Source organism: Serinus canaria, chromosome 3 (assembly GCF_022539315.1).
Source record: "Serinus canaria isolate serCan28SL12 chromosome 3, serCan2020, whole genome shotgun sequence".
Classification (NCBI taxonomy): domain Eukaryota; kingdom Metazoa; phylum Chordata; class Aves; order Passeriformes; family Fringillidae; genus Serinus; species Serinus canaria.
The window spans coordinates 54,359,944-54,378,368 of NC_066316.1; the positions used below are offsets into that span (position 1 = coordinate 54,359,944).

Consider the following 18,425-nt stretch of genomic DNA (forward strand, 5'->3'; position numbering starts at 1 on the left):
AGATGGGTCAACAGGATACTCATGAGAGCTGAAAAACATAAGTGTGTAAAGTAAATCTTAAGTGGCCATGGAGAAGAGATGGCTTTGGAGTTACCTAATTGTGGCCTTCTAGGGCCTGAAGAGAGTCTATAAGAAAGGTGGAGAGAGACTCATTACAAAGGCTTGCAGTGATAGGACAAGAGGGAATGGCTTCAAACTGGAAAAGAATAGGTTTAGATTAGATTTTAGAAAGAAATTCTTCTTTGTGAGAATGGTGAGGCACTGGAACAGGTTGCCTAGAGAAGCTGTGGATGTCCCATCCCTGGAAGTGTTTCAGATCAGATTGGGTGGGGCTCTGAGCAACATAGTCTAGTGAAAGCTCTCCTGACTCATGGCAGAGGTTTTGGAAGTAGATGATTTTTAAGGTACTCCCAACCCAGACCATTCTATGATTCCATTATAAACACTGATTCAAATAATGTGAAGATCCAAATGTGATGATCCAATGGCAATGTGCTTCAGAGTGCTGCAAGTTCTAAATTAAACTATTCACAAACTTTCACTAAGTTCAATGTGAGCAGTCCTTAGAATGAATCCTCACCACAGAAATCCACAACTAGGGTGAATAGAAATTATTTAATATTAATTGTCATGGTGGTATTAATTAAAAATGTAACTAATTATTTTGTTTGAATTATTATATGTAAACTGTTGGTTAAAGGGAATGACAAATATCAGGACTTTTCTCCGCCTTTTTTCTTGCTATTTCAAGCTCAATTTGTCATGAGAAAATGCCTGATAATTAAAAAGTTTCAAGAAGTTTGGTTCATGAACATCATTCCCAAATGGAGGGTAGAGTCAATACCAGAGGATTCGGGCCTGCAGTCCCACAACACCAACCCTGAATAGGCAGGGAGCACAACTCTTAATAAGAGATGGCACGCCTGCAGCATTCCTACAGGTTACTTAGTAACTACCTGTGAATAATGAAGGTACCCAGAGAGAATAAAGGTCACTTTGCAAATGCAATTAACAAAGGCTGAAATTTCTCATGAACATATTTGGGAGTGACAGCTTGGAGAAGGGAAGCTTGCAGCAAGCAACAAAATTTGTGTTAATTAGATAGTGCACAGGCTTTGCAAATGAACCGAAATGAAACACAATGAGATGGTTAATGGTAGATGAGTGGGATGTTTAAACAACGACTTGATGTAGGGGACTTTTGAAGTGCAGTCCTGAAACACACAAAACACTGAGAAATTTTTTTAGATCTACAAAACAGCAGCTGATTATGTATAGATGAAAAGTAATGAACCAATATGCTCAGAAGTGTCTTCTTTTCTAGATATGCCTCTGTAACTTCCATTAGCACCCACAGACTCTTAAATACACAAACACATTAGTCATGCATCAGATCACACTGTACATTTTGTTAAGTATCCAAAGGCTGAAATGACTCATACAATCAAAATTTCTTTTCCCATGTGAATCAGATGCAAGGCTTGACATATCCCCACTGAAAAAAAAGGATGATGTCTTTTGAGTAGTATTTTTACAGCACCTCGCTTCTTTAGGACCCTGCCTGCAGAGCAGGGACGCCAATTAAAGAACTGCATTAAAGAACACATCAGGATGTTAGACAGCACTTGTCAGTGAAAGAAGTGAAGTCTTGCTCAGCATTGTCCATCTCACATGTAGCCAATTTGCTCCACTAAAGATGAGTGCCTGATGTTACCAAACAGGGATGGCCTTGTTTTGCAATCAGATCATGAAGCATTAATGAAATTATATCAAAGGCTGGAATTCAAACTGTCCTCGTTCTTTTGCAAAGAGTCTGCTTTATTCAACATTTTTCCTTTAAAACCTTCCTTTGGTCCTCAGGTTGGGAATGAGTCGTGTCATGACTCCCAAGGAATTAAGCACATCAACACATTCTATGGTGATTCACTGACAGTGGTTTTGCCATCCTCTGCATGTGTTGTAACTCCAAGCAGCAACAATTGTCAGAGGATTTGTGTTTGGCTTTTGTAATTCCTAATTCTTGTTTCTTTTTTCTTTTTTCCCCAGGTTTCTCAATCTGTTGAAAAGCTTCACCATCTGCACACCATGAAAGAGTTGCAGAATCTGGCAGCCTTCAAGTGTGTCACTGTGTTTTCAAAAAAGGCAGCTGGCTTCCCTGTGTGCATACGTCACATTCTGTGAGGGGTTTCGGTTTTCCTGGGTAAACACTGCCTGCTAATGACGCATGTAACCCTTTCCTTCTGCTGGAAAGGAGCTGCAGTCACCTTCTGGTAGAGAAGGTTCATGAGGGGATTGGTAAAGCACAGCTGTGCTGGGGCCACTGGAGGCAGACCAGCAGTGGGAGTGCAAAAGTAGTGGGCTGGGTAAAGGAGATCCCTACAGCGCTCCTGCATTGGAAAACTGAGCTCTGGGGAGCTCAAGGGGTTTTACCTACATGAAGAGAACTTACTCTGTGGCTGCACTCAGTCTCTCTGTGTCTGGGGAAGACAGCAGATATATTTTCACAGCTGAAAACCCATTGAACCTGCCTTCATGCCTATGTGCTTGCAGCTATCTCTCTCCTATGACATGCAATAAAAGCCATGGATCCAGCCTGTCAGGCACACGGGCTGTGTTTTCACTGATGGAAGAAACACTTCTCTGCACTAAGCACAAAACAAACTGTGTTTCTGAAACCTATCTGCTTGTACAAGAGCCACATGAAGCAAACAAAGGGTTCATACTCGTGAGTTCTCCTTGGAGCTGACCCACAGACACACAAATGAAGGCACAGAGAAAAGCTGTTTCTATAGAGAGAGAGGAACGCCAACTAACACTCCAAATGCTTTAAATATGGTGATTTGGTATAAAGGTGGAGGCACAGGAGCATGTCAGAAGATGGTACAAAAGGCTGGAAAGAGACGGAGAAGTGTATTGAAGAGAACAGAGAAGAAGGAACACAAGAAGGGGAAAGATCTTGGTTTTGCTAAGGCATGAAGGACACTATTGCCTTTCTCACTGCTTGGCCTGTCCCTGGCTTCCCAGTGTGGAAAGTGAGAGCTGCAGCAGCTGAGGAATATACAAGGAAGCAGACAGAAGCACTGATTAAATGGAAGAAAATACAAATTTTTCCAAGAGAATGAGTATTACTACCCAGGCTGCCACCCCTGCTCCAGCTAGGCATTTCTGCTAGCTGTTTAACCTAGGCTTAGCTGCTTTGGTTTCATCAGCTAAATGTTTCTGTGTTTCGAGTTTAATGCCAAAGGCAGAGGCTTTCTATCTGAAATACCCCACCTGACGGAGGAGATCTCAGTATTTCCTTCTGTTCGGGCTAAATTATAATAGATCTCCTCATCTGCTTTTTTGTGTCCTGCTACAACCAAATTGGATGGTCTGCTATTTCAATCCATTTTTGGATTGAACCTTGCCAGAAAGCAGTTTCTAACCAGTGTGCCAGGGACCTACATTCCTCAGTCTTTGCCTGACTGCTGCACTTTCTTTCACTGCTCACATTACAGCTTGCCCAGTTTGAATATTCATGCTGACTTCTACTTCTCCAAGTGTGAAGGTCTCCAGGCTGTGTGAAGATAAAATAAAGTTTCTCTTTTGAGTAAGTTTCTTTTCTCTTATCCATTGGGAACAGCTGAGTTACTCCCCTCTCTCTTCTCCAACTCCCACTCTTCACACAGACAGCAAAGGGACAATAAAAGTTCTCTATACAGACCCATAGCCTCTGCTTCAGGAGCCATCTTTGCCTGTTCTCAAACGTCCCATAAATGTTTGTGTGCTCTGCAACTGTTAAATATTGTGGCACCTCGGAGAGCTGATGATGGGTGAAAGATTTGGCTTCACATTCCCTCTCAGTCTTCCTTTACCAGATGCTTCAAAGGTAACCTCAACTCTTGACTGGCCATTTCAAGAAACATTTCAGTTCCTTGATGTATGAAGAACTGGTCATAATAGGCTCTTCTGTCAAGTTACATCCGCACAGCATGAGGCTGAGTCAGTTCTGACCACGCAGCCCAAAGAGAGCAGGAACAGCAGCAGGGAGTTCATGCACAGCCCAGCTTGGGCTCAGCCATCCTGCAGGAAAGCACCTTTGGCACTCTGCTCACAGCAGGAAGCTCCATGCAGGGTTTGTCTGCTTGGGCAGAGACAGAGCCTGAAGCCAGCCTAGTCAGGGCTCCCAGGTATTGCTGTGCAGAGCCGGGGGCTCCTTTATCTACTTTTTGTCTTGGCCTCAGCATTAAGCCGCTCCTCCACGGCCACCCGCAGGGGCTGGCTCCAGCAGCCAGGGCTCTGCAGGCCCTGGTGCCCAGCAATAAAAGCCGATCTCTTCGCTAGCTGCTAATGCCTGGCCCAGCTGTGGAGCAGGGCCACGGGTGGGTGTTCGGGCCCAGCAGTGGAGCAGGGCCACGGGTGGGTGTTTGGGCCCAGCTGTGGAGCAGGGCCACGGGCGGGTGTTTGGGCCCAGCTGTGGAGCAGGGCCATGGGTGGGTGTTCAGGGCCCAGCTGTGGAGCAGGGCCACGGGTGGGTGTTTGGGCCCAGCTGTGGAGCAGGGCCATGGGCGGGTGTTTGCTTTCTGCTGGGCAGCCCGCAGATGGGCTTGGCTGCAGAGGAATCCTGAGGAATGGAGAAAATTTCTGCAATAAAACTGTTAATGGTAATTGCAGGAGAATATGTCACTTCTCATGGAAGCAAAGACAGAATGGGCTGTAAATTACAGATTGAAAATAGCATTTTTCTGTTTATTTCTTCAATTTTTTCCCCCTCCATGTGGCTGCGTGAAAGGCTTCCTCAAGTAACAAGGGAAAGGGATGATGTGACTAGAGCATGAAAGCCTTCAGACCGCCTCAGAAGCACAAAAGTGTTCAAAAGCCGTCAGCCCTCGCCTCCCCAGATTGTATTTTCCCCTTTTCTTTGTGTTATTTGGAATAGTTCGGAGCGGGAAAGCGCCGGTCTGAGAGGGCGGACAGGAGCCGGCGCCCCGCGGCTGGCCAGGCGCGCCCTCCCGTGGCCGCCGCAGGCAACAACAGGCGCCGAAGCCTGGGACACCGGAAAAAAACCCAACCAAAAATAAAGAAACCACCAAACAAACCAGACTCCAAAAGAAGTGATCCAGGAAAAAGTAAAGGGAAAGCAAACAAATCTAAAGTCACTTTGATTCCCAAAGTATGAAAAGATTTAACAGGGCCAGTTGACTGGAAAAAAAAAAAGGGAAGAAAAATAAGGGGAAAAAAAAAGTGAAAAAAGTGGTAGATTTACATCAGCTAGAAGGAAAATATACTTGGGCAAACAGCCCTTGCTTTGGAGCAAGAGCTCTTTTGAGGAGTGTTTTTATTCAACTCTCCCAATGAATGCAATCAGTTACTTTCTTGTCTAAACTTTGACTGAATACATAATTTCATTTAGCTACTAATTGGCTCCCTTTACTTTTATTCAGAGAGCTGAGGAATGCTGCCAAAGATCCCTCCCGTCTGGAGTCCACAGTGGCAACAAGCCAGCTCCCAGGCTCTGCTTCAGCCATTTAACTTTTGGCAATTCCATCAGGACACACTGTCTGCTCCTGGCCTCACAGGGTGCCTGCCACCACGGTCCATGGGTCTCAGCAAGAAGGATAGCAAGTGCTGGAGCTCAGAAAGGAAGGGAAGCTCCACCATCCTGCCCCTGACTGCGGGGAGCATGAAGTGCCCTAGAAAGGCCCTGTAGATACAAAATGCCAAATGTAGCAGAGAACTGCTTTTAAACTCACCTAAGTGACAGTCCTCATCCATAAGAACATAGAGCTGCCACTGGAAAGCACACTCTAAAAGCATGTAACAAACTTACAAAGATGTTCTGAAATAAATATGAAATTATTCCTAAGAACCTGGACTTTTTAAAAACAGGACTGAAGAGTTAGGCTAAATGGAATATGTGGTAGTAAAGGGAACAGCAAAGAATCTGTATTTTTTATATGGCACAATAATCTGAATAGCCTGAGACTAAAGTTAAACTGACCAAGCACTTCCAGCACTGACCAACACTTCCAGGGCCAGCAACACTCATTACAGTTTTAATGAAGCAGAACTGGTCGATGACTTCAACTTCATAGCATTGCCATGACTCAGAGCATGGTTTTACCTTTCCTGTGCACAGAAACACAGCAGGGATGGGAGGAAAGATCTACAGGGCACCAAGCCAGGTAAACATGTCATTGACTTTGAAGTTGCCTTTCCAAACTGGAATGGCAGCATTCATCATCTGAAGTGCTACCACTGCTGAAGAGGCTTCATCTTTCAAATGGCCTCCATGTAGTTCTATTATTTTTCACTGTTCTTGAGTAAAGACCAGGAATCTTGGGTGCAGGAGAGCTTTTGTTTGATCTCAAAGCCTGATGTGCCCCAGGAACTGCTGGAAACTTACTTAAGGTAACAACTGAATTTTCTTTTTGAAATACAGAAAGATTAGAAATACAATTATTGCAGAAAAAATGAATAGTGCCATTCTGTATCTCTTGTTTGCTTCTTGTGTTTTTTGGGTTCAGTTGTTGATAGCCTTCCATACTTAGGACTAACTGATTCCCATTGACTTAACTAGGGAAAGAACCTGCTATGTAACTGTACACACTCACAGGAGATGGATATCTTCACCATCCAGGACACTATTTTGTCCCTTGAATTTCTATGTTTACACTGGCTCCCAGCAAGTTCAGTTACGTAGGGATGCCATCACGATGAGATGAGAGTTTCCATGTGTGGCAAATACCCGTGATTTTCTGCATAGCAGTTTGTGCCTCTGCTGGGCCCTGATAGGTATTTTTCATCCTGAATCATTGTCCCACTGCAGTTTCTGCAGGCTTTGCCATGAACTTCAAGAGGTAATTCAACTACAAGAATTCAGTGTGTAATTCTTAGCACAAGTGTATTCTACAAATCAGTGCAGGCACATACTCTGTACTATTACAGGAAGAGATAATACAGTGATTGCACACAAGAAGGTCTGGAATGTAATTCATTACAGAACTAATTTGCTATGTACAGATTCTCCTATTGATTGTCTCTGCCATGGCACACGATGCTTTCCAAGACTGGTTTGATTTATCACCTAATATATTAGTTTAGTGCTTCTGGAGGTCCTGAATTTATGCCTATGGATAAAGAGAAAAAAAAAAAATCACCATCTCAGGGTTGGAAATCCTTAAAAACAAACACAGAACAGTGACAGCACAGAAAATGGAAGCGCATCACTGACTGTATTTTATAAACTGTGAAATTTGGGAAATCCAGTGTTCTGGACTAGAGATGGGAAGGACTGTCCTTAATGATGAATCACTGCTCTGGTATTCCCTGCAGAAGCTGACTGTAAAACTGCCTGACAAGTGGAGCTGGAATAGGAATGCATACCCGTCTCTTTGGGTACATTAACAGCTAACTAAATGTCATGCTTTTCTTACTGCAACAGCACTTGCAATCAGCTATGTGAAGTTAAGCTGCATTAGTGAGTGAAGAGATGACAATTTCAAAGCTATGCTAACAAGCCTTTCTCTTACTGTGTCTCTGTGAGAATGCCCATGGAAAAAGAATTGGCTGATGTACACAATATGCACTCCAAAAAAGAATAAAACCCCCCAAAAACAACAACAAAAAAAAGATTCCTTTGAGTGTCTTCCAGATAGAGATGACAATTATTGTTAAAACTCTGCAGGGGTGGTTTTACTTATACCAGAGGCCATTCCTGCTTCCCCTGCTGTGGAAAGAAGTGATTTCAGGAAACAAACATGACTGGTCCCCTCTCTGCCAACTTGTGACTTGACTTCTTCACAAAGCCTATTCTCCAGGTCTGCTAGTGCTTCAGTTCTTACCCAAGCTACAGAAAGCCAAGCTATTTGCACCTCGCATCAGCCATGGAGAGCCAAGCACAATTTTGGGCAGGGCTTTCGACAGACAAACTTCAGCACAGCACTTGTGAGTTGCTTAATATACACAATATGTGCTGGGGAGTCAGAGGGGCTGTGTGACATTAGACAGGGTCTCCCAGCTGGAAAGCATACAGCTCTCTGCCTTAGCTTACCTGGACTCACTTTTACATTCTGAGGTTTATTTTGCAGCTCTTTGGTCGACTAGCAATAAAACCAAAACCAACCAAAGAGCAGAACCTTGGTCTCGTGAAGGCTTTTGGTAAGAAATTCACCTGACAAAATCTGCTATACATAAAGCTCTGGGGAAAGAATTCTTGAAACTGTCCAAATCTGTATTGTACACGACACTCCAATGTTGCAGCAAAAGCAAGATTTCTGGGGTAGGAATCTGATCTGGATAGCACATGTAATTTTGGCCATTTTTCAAAACAAAACTTCTTGTGAAGAAACAAGCAAACACTCCCCTGGTTTTGGCTAGTTTCCAAAATTTTACTGAGGGCAATAGGTTTCAGCAATTTTGAATATCTAGTTACTAATTTTCAAAAAAAATAGATTTAATAGGAAGCTTTGTGCCTGAGAAAGAGTAAGGATTTTTTTGTTGTTGTTCAGTCTGAACTTACACGGTTGAGATTTTAAAGAAAACGTCATTATTTGGCTGACTTTTACAAGACACAACTGAAATTGCTATTTTTCTGACACCCACTGATGGTTAGAGACCTGCACTGCCAGATCCCCATGGAGACAGAGCACAAACTCTCTTGTTTGAAGGCAAAGTGAATATTGGTGTCCAAAAAGAGTGGTGGCTATGAAAGGAGTCTGGGATTAGATAACGGAGAGCTCCAGGTCAAGTGCTCCACATCAAGCACATCCCTTCTGCCTGCACCAGGACATCACCACCCTTTGAATGGTCAAGAAGCTTGACTTAAGTATTCCCACAGACACTGAATCCACCACCTGCCTTGGGAACTCAGTACAATAATTAACTACTGCCTTGAAAATGCAGCATATTGACAATACAGACAGCTTCAGCCCAGTTCCCATCCAGTACCTGCTATCACTGTGATGGCTGTGCTGTCTCCAGGAGTAATGATGAGCTGGGAAAAGCTTCCCCTCTCCTGCCAAAGCTCATCTGCCATGCAATGTGCCTTGTGAGGCCGTGGGAGGACAGTGCCTTCTGCCTCGCAGCAACCCTGGCAGCAGGTAACCTGCAGGCAGGGCAGGCAGGGCACAGATCCCACAGCCCTCTGCAACCACTGCCTCCTGCTTTCAGGAACATTTCACTGAACAGTTTGACCTCTTTCCCTCTGTGTTGGAAGGTGGCAGCTTTTTTCAGACTGGTTTTTCTTTTGAAGTTGATCAAACATTTTCTGTTTATTTCTGGTGGTAGTAACACAAAGGTACAAAATATTTTAAAGTTCTGTGCTGGCAACAGGGAGCCTTGGTGCAAAGTGGAACTTCCAGCTCTGACATAAAGAAAACAGTGATAAGATCTGGCCCTTCACAGGGATTCCTGGAGGGCAGTTAAGGTTATCATATAGAGTAATGCAACCTAATTGTTTCTTGCAAGATGTAGAGGGCATAGGTGCAGAACTCTCAGAGCAGCTGAGGTGAAGTGAAGCTGCTGACAGAGGAGCTTCCCTAGGGTGAAGGCAAACACAGCAGGGAGTGACAAAAATCATGTGATAACTTCTTAAGTAAGATTCCTTACACGATCATTAATTTTTTTTATTGTTGATTGCAGTGAAGCAACTCCTTGTAAAATATCCATGAAATTACTTAGCTCTGTGGTGACTTGGTTTATCTACTTACATGTAGAATAAATGATACTCTGCCTGCAAACTTCTTTGAGACTCCCTTAGTTAGTATTTGACAAGATTTCCCAGAATCATAGAATGGCCTGGGATGGAAAGGATCTTAAAAACCATATAGTTCCAATCCTCTGTAATTGGCAAGGATAATTTTCACTGGACCAGGTTGCTCAGACCTCCATCCAACCTGGCCTTGAACACTTCCAGGAATGGGACATCACCAACCTCTCTGGGCAACCTGTTCCTCTGCCTCACCTCCTTCACAGTAAAGAACTTTCTCCTAATATCCATGCTAAACCTTGATTACTAGATGAAGGTTGCAACAGAGAATTTAAAAAGTAAGGAACATAATTTCTTATGAAATATGATCATATTTTCTAAGAAACTTGGGCTTTTTTGAGTAACAGCTAACAAATATAAGCATTTGATGACTACTTGTGGTTTTCTGTCTATGTGCAGGCTGAATCAACAGTAGCATACACACACACACATAGTTCAAACCCAAGGGAATGTAACTGTAAGCAAACTGAAGCAAGCTGATGTTTGTAAAAGCCTGTGCTATCACAGCAGTGCAAACTGGCAGCAGGAACAGAACTGCAGCCACAGGTAAGATTTGGTGTGCTCAGCTGAAGCAGACATGTCACTGAAACCCCAGCTGTGACCTGGAGAGTCAACTGTTTCTTACATGTCTAGTGCCCAAACAATGCTGGACAAAAGACCTGCCTCTAAACCTACAATTTATTTCAGGTCTGGGCTCTGAACAGATGTTCTTATTCTTTGAATGGACTATTTTCTGCTAAGGAAATTACTTAAGCTCATCTTATTTGAATGTGAAGTCCATATTCACACATTACATTCAGTCAGCAAAACCAACACTCTTGTCTGCTAAGCTACACAGTCCACATTTAGTATCTGTTCTAATTGAGCAAATACTGAATTGTTCCAAGTCATCAAAATCAGCTAATACTGTTTGTAAAGCCAGCACTGCTTTACATAGCACAGCCCCATTCAGATGTTTAAAGCTGCCAGAAAATAATGACTTTTGAAACTTTCCTTTGAAGCAGACTGAAGAGAGGGTGCACTGCAGGCCTCTGCATATTCATGTCCCTTCACAAAGAAGGGCTTGTCCAGATGCCAAGGAAAGCACAGAGAGGCATCTCAAAGGGGGATTCATCCAAAGAACAAAAAGCTTCAACCTTTGCCCTTACTGGAGTGCCAAGAGGTTTGCCTGTTTTGTTGTGTTTTGTTTTTCAATCGCTCCTTCAACAGATGGGCAACAGTCACCATCTCGGCAGAAAAGTTCACTCAACGGGATGGTCAAACTTCAGCAGCCTCTGGTACAGACAAAAAGCCATTTCTCCAAAATAAGGCCCTGCTCTTGGGGCAATTCATTCTTGTCATTCATATTCAAATGGTGCCATGGTCAAGCTCAAGCATGTACAGTTTTGGTGGGTCCAGCTGTCCACATACTGAGCATAAACCTCATTAATAGTTCAGGGTCTGCTAGCAGAGCGGCCTTGTGCTGCCTTCTTGCTGTGACGGGCCACAGCTTTCACTTCTGTTTTTCTGAAACCATTTTGTTATTCAGAGTAATTTGAATGGCAAGAATATATTTCTTTTGTGGCACTGTATTTTTCTGGTACCACAAATACTGCCACTGCACAAGTAGTTTTAAAGATACCGTTAATATTATTTTCTAAAGATTTTCCAGTGCTTTATTTTCCTTGTGGTGTCACTGAATCAAGGAACACCTCTTAGCCATAGGGAAGCAATGTCCTGAAACAGAAAGTTTAGGTAATAAGATCAGTTAATTCACAGAGGCACCTGAGGACATGGGTCCTCTATCAGTGTAAGCCAACCTAAAACTAAACTGCTGATTAAAAGGTGTTCCTTCCCACCCTCTCCCTGGTGTCAGAGCTGGCACATGAGCTAAACTCTTACACAAGGATGTTTTCAGTCACACCAGGAAGCCTCTTAGGTGTGCAGCTCTTTGAGGGAGGTTGTAGGAAGGTGTGAGCAGGGCAGAAGGTGAGAAGGAGCTCAGCCTTAGATTAGCTGAAATTGATCAGCAGCTCTGAGATTCTGCTCTCTGCCTGTATTTCTGTTTAAATGCACTGGTATGGATGCCATGCGGTGAGCACTCCACCATCCATATGCAACTATGTCAGATACAGGATAACAGTGATGTCCAGATAAAAGATTTTGAAGGTCAGAGGTGTTCTGTTGAGAGAAGTTCAGGTATTTGCTATGAGCTAACCACAGTGGGACAAACCCATGCTATAATGCAGCATGGCTAAGATTGCCTTGTCAGGACCACATTCATTTTTGAAATGCCATGAACAGTTTTTGCTCACACAAACTTCATTGCTACATGAAGAACATTTTTATCATTTAAAATTTTGTCTTTGGAGAAGAAAATAAGGAGGAAGTAAAAAGAATCTGATTGGCTTTTGAACTGTGATGTACAGCACAGCTGTGTGTTCAGCACAATATATCACACACAGCAAATCAAAGCCAGCTTAGACTCAACTTTTCTGCAGCTTTTTCCTCCAATACCTTTGCAGGATTACTAATTAATAGAAACCAGATGTCAAATGCTTGAGCATGCCCTTAAGTCAAAGATGCAAAGAACCTGATCTCATTATTATCCCCGGGGATCGTGTGCAAATTGAATTAAAGCATCTCTTTTGATTTGTTAACTTTTTGTATCTGCCCTCTAATCTGTTGTAAATAATAATACAAAGGAGAACAAGGTTCCACCACACAAATACACTCCTTCCTAAAAATATCGCCAAATCTTCTAGGCACAGCAATGAGCAGGACTCCAATTAAAGACTTGCAGATACAACATAAAAATAGAGAAAATGATGAGAAAAAAAAATTTCAATTTAGATCTTTATTATACAGGCCCAAAGCTGTGGTCACCATGCAGTTACACGGTAATGGGAATGATTTTGCTGAAAGGCTCTCACTAAACAAATGTAAAGAGACCAGAGACTACAGCATTCCAAATAACTGACACTTTAATTTTTGAAAGAGCAAAAATAAATAAAGGAATGGCAAGTACGTCCATTTCACATATGTTGGGGCATATACATATTCCTTCTTTTCTATAGCTATTCAAGAGACAAAATTAGCAAATACTGCCCAAAACCACAGACCTTTTGTGTGATGACTCAGCTAACTTTTAGCTGTTTCTCTCTCCTTGGATATTAGATCAAACACACATTTAGATAGGTGCATACGCCAAAAGAAGAAATGCAATGCGGGGGGTTTTGTATTTAATTTCTACTTCCTGCCTTTTCCTTCTCCTTTTAGGAGAAGTAATGGGATGTAATTGGAGACATCCAGTCAAATAAAAGCCCTAGAAGTTTTCCCTTCTAGTTTTTCATTATAACCTCATAATTTAAGGATTAATCACCAATTTTAAAAGGTTGAGGTGTCTTACAAGGCATTCATCATCTCTGGAATACAGATAGCCACAGTGAAGAGCTGCACATAGACTGCACACATAGTGTTATCTAAAAGTGGTTATCTTTAAAAAAAACAAAACTTTTAAAAAAATCTGTAGTTCAAAACAGAGCATGTCTTATTCCCCGCAGGATTTTCTTGCCACCTGTTCTTCAATTATTTGCACTAGGAGATGCTACAAATGATATTAGTTACAATATACAGTCCACTGTCATCTTCTGGTCCAGCAGAAGAACCTGTCTCTTCGATGGATGCAAAACTGTTCATCTGAGCAGATCATCCTCAACAGCACAAATATGGACTAGAAACTCATAGAGTTTATTGTTTTAATTTATAAAATTAAACCTGCCCCAGACAGGTAATACTGGTGTGTAATATTGCCATCCCTGGGTTCTGTCAAGAACAGGGTACTGAGGTGCTCAGAGCCGTCTCAGAGCGCAGCGCTGGGATCCTTCTGGCACTCCAGACCCAAGGTCGATGGGATGTGATGCGTGCTAGAACTGGGCGCACTTCTCACTTAGCTCTGCAGAGCCCGGGACATGGTAAGCTGCCAGAACTTCCTTCATCTTGCCTGTTGACAAAAGGAACAATAACTAGTCATCACTGGTTGCTGGAGTTTAATTCCAATTTTTAAAAAGTCCTATAAATGAGACTTTTTATTTTTTTCAGCCATGCAATAGTAAATGCTTCATTAGGAAATGATTTGGGATAAAGTTTACAGTCTCTGTTGGCCACACAATGCCTATGAGGGAGAAAGGCCTTATACTGTATGGTTCCTTAAACATTACCCAGGATTAAACATACCATTATCTAAAAAATAAATGTCCAGTAGCTTAGTACTTTTAAAATGTCAGTATAATATTATCCTTGTAAAAATTATTTTTGTATAGCAGATTTTCTGGATTAAAGTCCTGTGTTGTCTCTCTCAGACACTGTACAAAAAATACAGAGTAAAGGATTAACAAGCAATGAGCAAGAATCCAACAGGTTAGTAAGTGGCTTATATGAGTTTGTTGTAGAACTATGTCTAACACATATTGGTCATGTCCATTATGTATTGGTAACAACAATAAAAGCTTCATAAATTACTCACTGAATTGGCTTCACAGAACCAAAGGTCAAAACAGACCTCTACATTATCTATTCTGATTTTCTGACAATTACAAGTTTTTCAGATAGTTCTCAGTGAAGTCCAAAGAAAATCAAACTTTTAGTATCGCAGACTAAGATAGGAAAAACTAAGAATACACCTCAAATATATATTTGTTGCAGAAAATGTACAAGGAGTGGCAGAGGTACCTCTGGAAGGTGATTGTCCTTCTCCCTCAGTAACCTCAAGAAGGTGTCCATCTGTCTCAATGGACTGTGAGTAGGCTGAAGGCCAAAATTTCTTATGACTATGAATGCATTGTATCCTACCACAGACATTTGACTATGTTCACATATTTATTTCACAAAGACCATTCACAAAGCCATCAGATCCTCATAATTTTCAATCAGTACTGACATGGGCGGAATGATAAGAAGTATAATTGCTTCAATCTAAGATAAGTACAAAAGCCATGTAATGAATTCCAGAACCAGTGCTAAGTTTTTGGTTACATGCCCTGCAATTTTCTGGAGCTACACAAAATACTTATTTTATGTATAACTGTTATTCTTATAATTATCACATAAATAGAAATCACTAAAGGAATTGAGGTAGCAGGTGATGTGAGAGATCTCTTTGCTCAGCCCTGACGAATGCAATACCTGCTGATGTTTGTCTAACCTATTTTTAACCATCAGCACACTTTATCTTTACTTTGTCATTTTCCACTGCCTTACTTCCAAAATGCTTGTTTTGCTCTATGAATTTATTAAGTGTACATTCTAGCCTTTCATCCAAGCCATCAGTGAGAATACTGAATATTACTGGAACAAGGAGAAAACACTTGAAAAGCTCTACTAAATGGAGTATCATTGAGAACTATTCTTTGTATATGGTTTCCAAATAATTTATGTACTCATGTAATGATAATTTATTCTAGCCCAGTTTCCCTAGCACACAAGAATAGTAACAACTGAAATATTTTACCATACAGTCTTGTTTAAATAAAGATGCTAATACTAGCAAACATATTTTAAGAAGAATGATATAGATTTTGAAAATAGAGAAATAGAACCATTATGGAAAGAAGATTTTAAGTGATAACACAGTCTTCCTAACAACTGATTTCACACCTATATGGTTACTTTTATGAAGTATGTGGTTTGTTGAAATAATGTTCAATTTAGACTAATGGAATTGTTTCACAGCCTTTTAAATTGAATTTTGATCAATGAAACATTCCACTGAGAAAATAACAAACACATACCACTTCAGTTTAGAAACAAATCAGTTGCACAACTTCACAAAACTCTAGACCACAAAATTACTGTTTACTGTTCATCTTACAAAAGATATCTTGATCAGAAATATACTGAAAAAGACTGCTGAGACCAACAGGACCAGTCATATTGAGCTTTGCAAAGAAAATGTTATCATTTATATTAATCTTTATGAAGATACAAGACAATTCCACAAATACAGGAGGCACAGATCACTCTTCTTAACCTAATTTGGATTATTAGCAGTCTCTTCTACTTTTCACTCTATGATATATTTTGTTTGTGCCATCTGTGCTACTCAGAAATGTGAAATAACTTGCTCTCCAAGGTGGAAACAGAGACTCCAGCTCCTTCTAGGCTGGAGGAACTGGAGGCCAGCAGAAGCTGAAATACAACACAAAGCCCACCTTCAATTAACACAAAATTTGATTTGATATTTAGAGATATATCCCACTGGATTTCCAGTGAAAGAAAAGTGAAACTGACTTTCTCTGAAAAATATATGGTGACAGAGACAGCAGCATAAAGAGTACACACAAATACTTTCACCTTTGTCCAGTGGAAAATAAGGAAATAGGATAAAGGGACAGGTGAGCCAACCTGACTGCTCATGATGTACAGCCTGCTGTGTTACTGCCAAGGCAGACAGGAAATCCCACAAAAAGCCTGCTTTTTACAGGAAGTCAAAACTCCTGAAAATGAGACAAAGCAGATGTCTGCTCCTTACTGAGAATAGCTCTAGGGTTATAAATTACAGAGATTTAGGGGATTTTATCAAGAATTTTAGACATACAGATACCAGAATTACTTTTGTCTTTTTGTCAAAAGGGTTAGGATCTCTGAGAGTCAAGACTTTTCTAACAGTGACAGGGAAAGAGAAACAAACTGTTCAGTCAGAAGGATTACTGAAAGTCCAGGCAGCAGCTTGCTCAGGACCAGAAGTGCTGATAGCTTGTTGACATGGAGAGATGTCATGGTGACTCCTGCCTGAAAAGATCATCATTATTCTCTTTGCAATCCATGGCAAGCAAAAGTATCCGACCAGAGTTATCTGGAGCCAGTCAGTGATGGCAGGAGAATTTGTGCCATGCTTGCCTAAGTGCCTAACACAAGTGGCAGGAGCAGCCATGAGAGGTGTGTGGGTGTGTGACTCACACTGCACAGCACTCACTCTGTGCTAGACAGAGCAGTGAGCTTTGCAGTGTAGATGTACTGCAAGAATAAAGTGAGGTGAGTCCCACGCCTTCTTTCAAAAGGAGAAACAGGAGTCTGTTTTTAAATAGTGCAACCTTCCTGTGTTGGCTGACAGGGGGAAAAGTAGTAACACTCAGTGTAATTAAGACTGCAGTTATCAAATAGAGATTAATAGATAGTACAAAATTTCCTCATTTTAGCAAGCAGCATAGAACTTGCATCATTTAACTGACTTTAAATTTCAGTGAAAGTTTGGGGTTAAAGACTAGATTACTGATAATGACATACCTCAATCTGTTTGTTCCTTGAGGTCAGATGTATAGAGCTTTACACTGTGGGAATGCTGATCATTGCAATACTTGAATTAAATTATGAAGCCCTCGTCCCTGATGTTAGAGAAGCCTCTATCAAGATAATAATAACATTTGGAATGTCATAAGATGTTTTGTATACATTGTGCTATCATTTATGAAGAGGCAGTATGAAACTTGAAAATTGTCAGTGTTTTCTATGACTCAGGCTAAGGAGTATTAGGGGAAGAAATTGCAGGAATGTTCAATATTTGAGCTGCTATGTTATTTCTGTATCTGTATACAAAAGGTTCTTATAATTAATTTTTTAAACAAATTAAAGGGCAAATATTAAGTGTTAGAATATACCTTTGAGTCTTGATATCATCAAGTTATTGGAGATAGACTAAAATGAAGTTACAATGTGCTAAATTTAAACTATACTTAATTACAATGGTTAACAAATTCTCTAAAACTCTAGAGAATTTATTTAGAAGTGTATTTTTAAATTAACAAAAATTTGCTAGTTTAATAACCACATGAATCTACTTAAAAAAGGAGTGTATACTTTAAACACATGCAGTGTATAATTTAAAACAATTTAAAACCATTGGAAAAAAAATCTACCTAACACAATTCAAAAATCTGAAGGATTTTCAAAGATTTTCTGCGGTATATGGTGGTGTATGTGATATCAGTTAGAAATGAACAGTCCAGTGGCATACTGCATTCTGTAGGTAAAACCTGATTAGGGTACCAAGTGATAATCCAGTTGCCACTCCTCCAAAATCCAGGCTGGCATCAAGTAACTTATTATGGGAGTGGGTGAGTTCTGGGCTGAAGGAAGAATTTCACAGCCTTGAAGCAGTTTCCCTGGTGTGTGACTGAAGATGCTGGTACTGCACTGCACAAGACAACAACTGTAGCTCCCTCTGGCCTTTTTGCTTTCTTCCCTTCCTTTCAGGTAATCTATATCTGGTGTTTTTCACTCCATATGTATCTTCTGTCAGCAAGAATTCTGTAATCTGAACTATATCATTCTTACAGCTGTGCAGCCTTCAGCCAATTCAGTCCCTGGCTTTATCAAATCCAGTGTTATCAGCTCCAGAGAGTGAGCTCCAGGATGTGATGTTTTTCTGTAAAGCTTATCCTTCTGAAGAGAGTTGCTCCTGCATGAATAGGAGTTTTCATATTTTAGTTCATTTTTTCTATGCTCATAGATGAAAAGGTAAAAAAATGTGATTTTTAGGTAATGAGAGGCTCAAAAGAATCTGAGAAAAGCAGAAGATGAAAGGAATTTCTAGAGCCTTTATTTTAAGATTACACTATTTTAAAGCCAGTCTTATAACCTTGGAAGGCACAATTTTTGAATATTTGGCATTTGCATGACAAGAAACATCCAAATATACTGT

At 41.0% G+C, this 18,425-nt stretch overlaps 1 protein-coding gene across 3 annotated transcripts in view; it reads right to left on the bottom strand.

Moving 5' to 3' along the window:
• Positions 1 to 18,425, bottom strand: part of SCAF8 (SR-related CTD associated factor 8) — a 199,760-nt gene that overhangs the window by 98,694 nt on the left and 82,641 nt on the right. The window contains exon 21 of one of the 3 annotated variants that reach the window (XM_030235564.2): positions 12,694 to 13,730. The exons of the other annotated variants lie outside the window; for them this stretch is intronic. The gene's annotated coding sequence lies outside the window, so the exon portion shown is untranslated. Of the gene's footprint in view, positions 1 to 12,693; positions 13,731 to 18,425 lie in introns of those variants that run through there. 3 annotated transcript variants of the gene reach the window in all.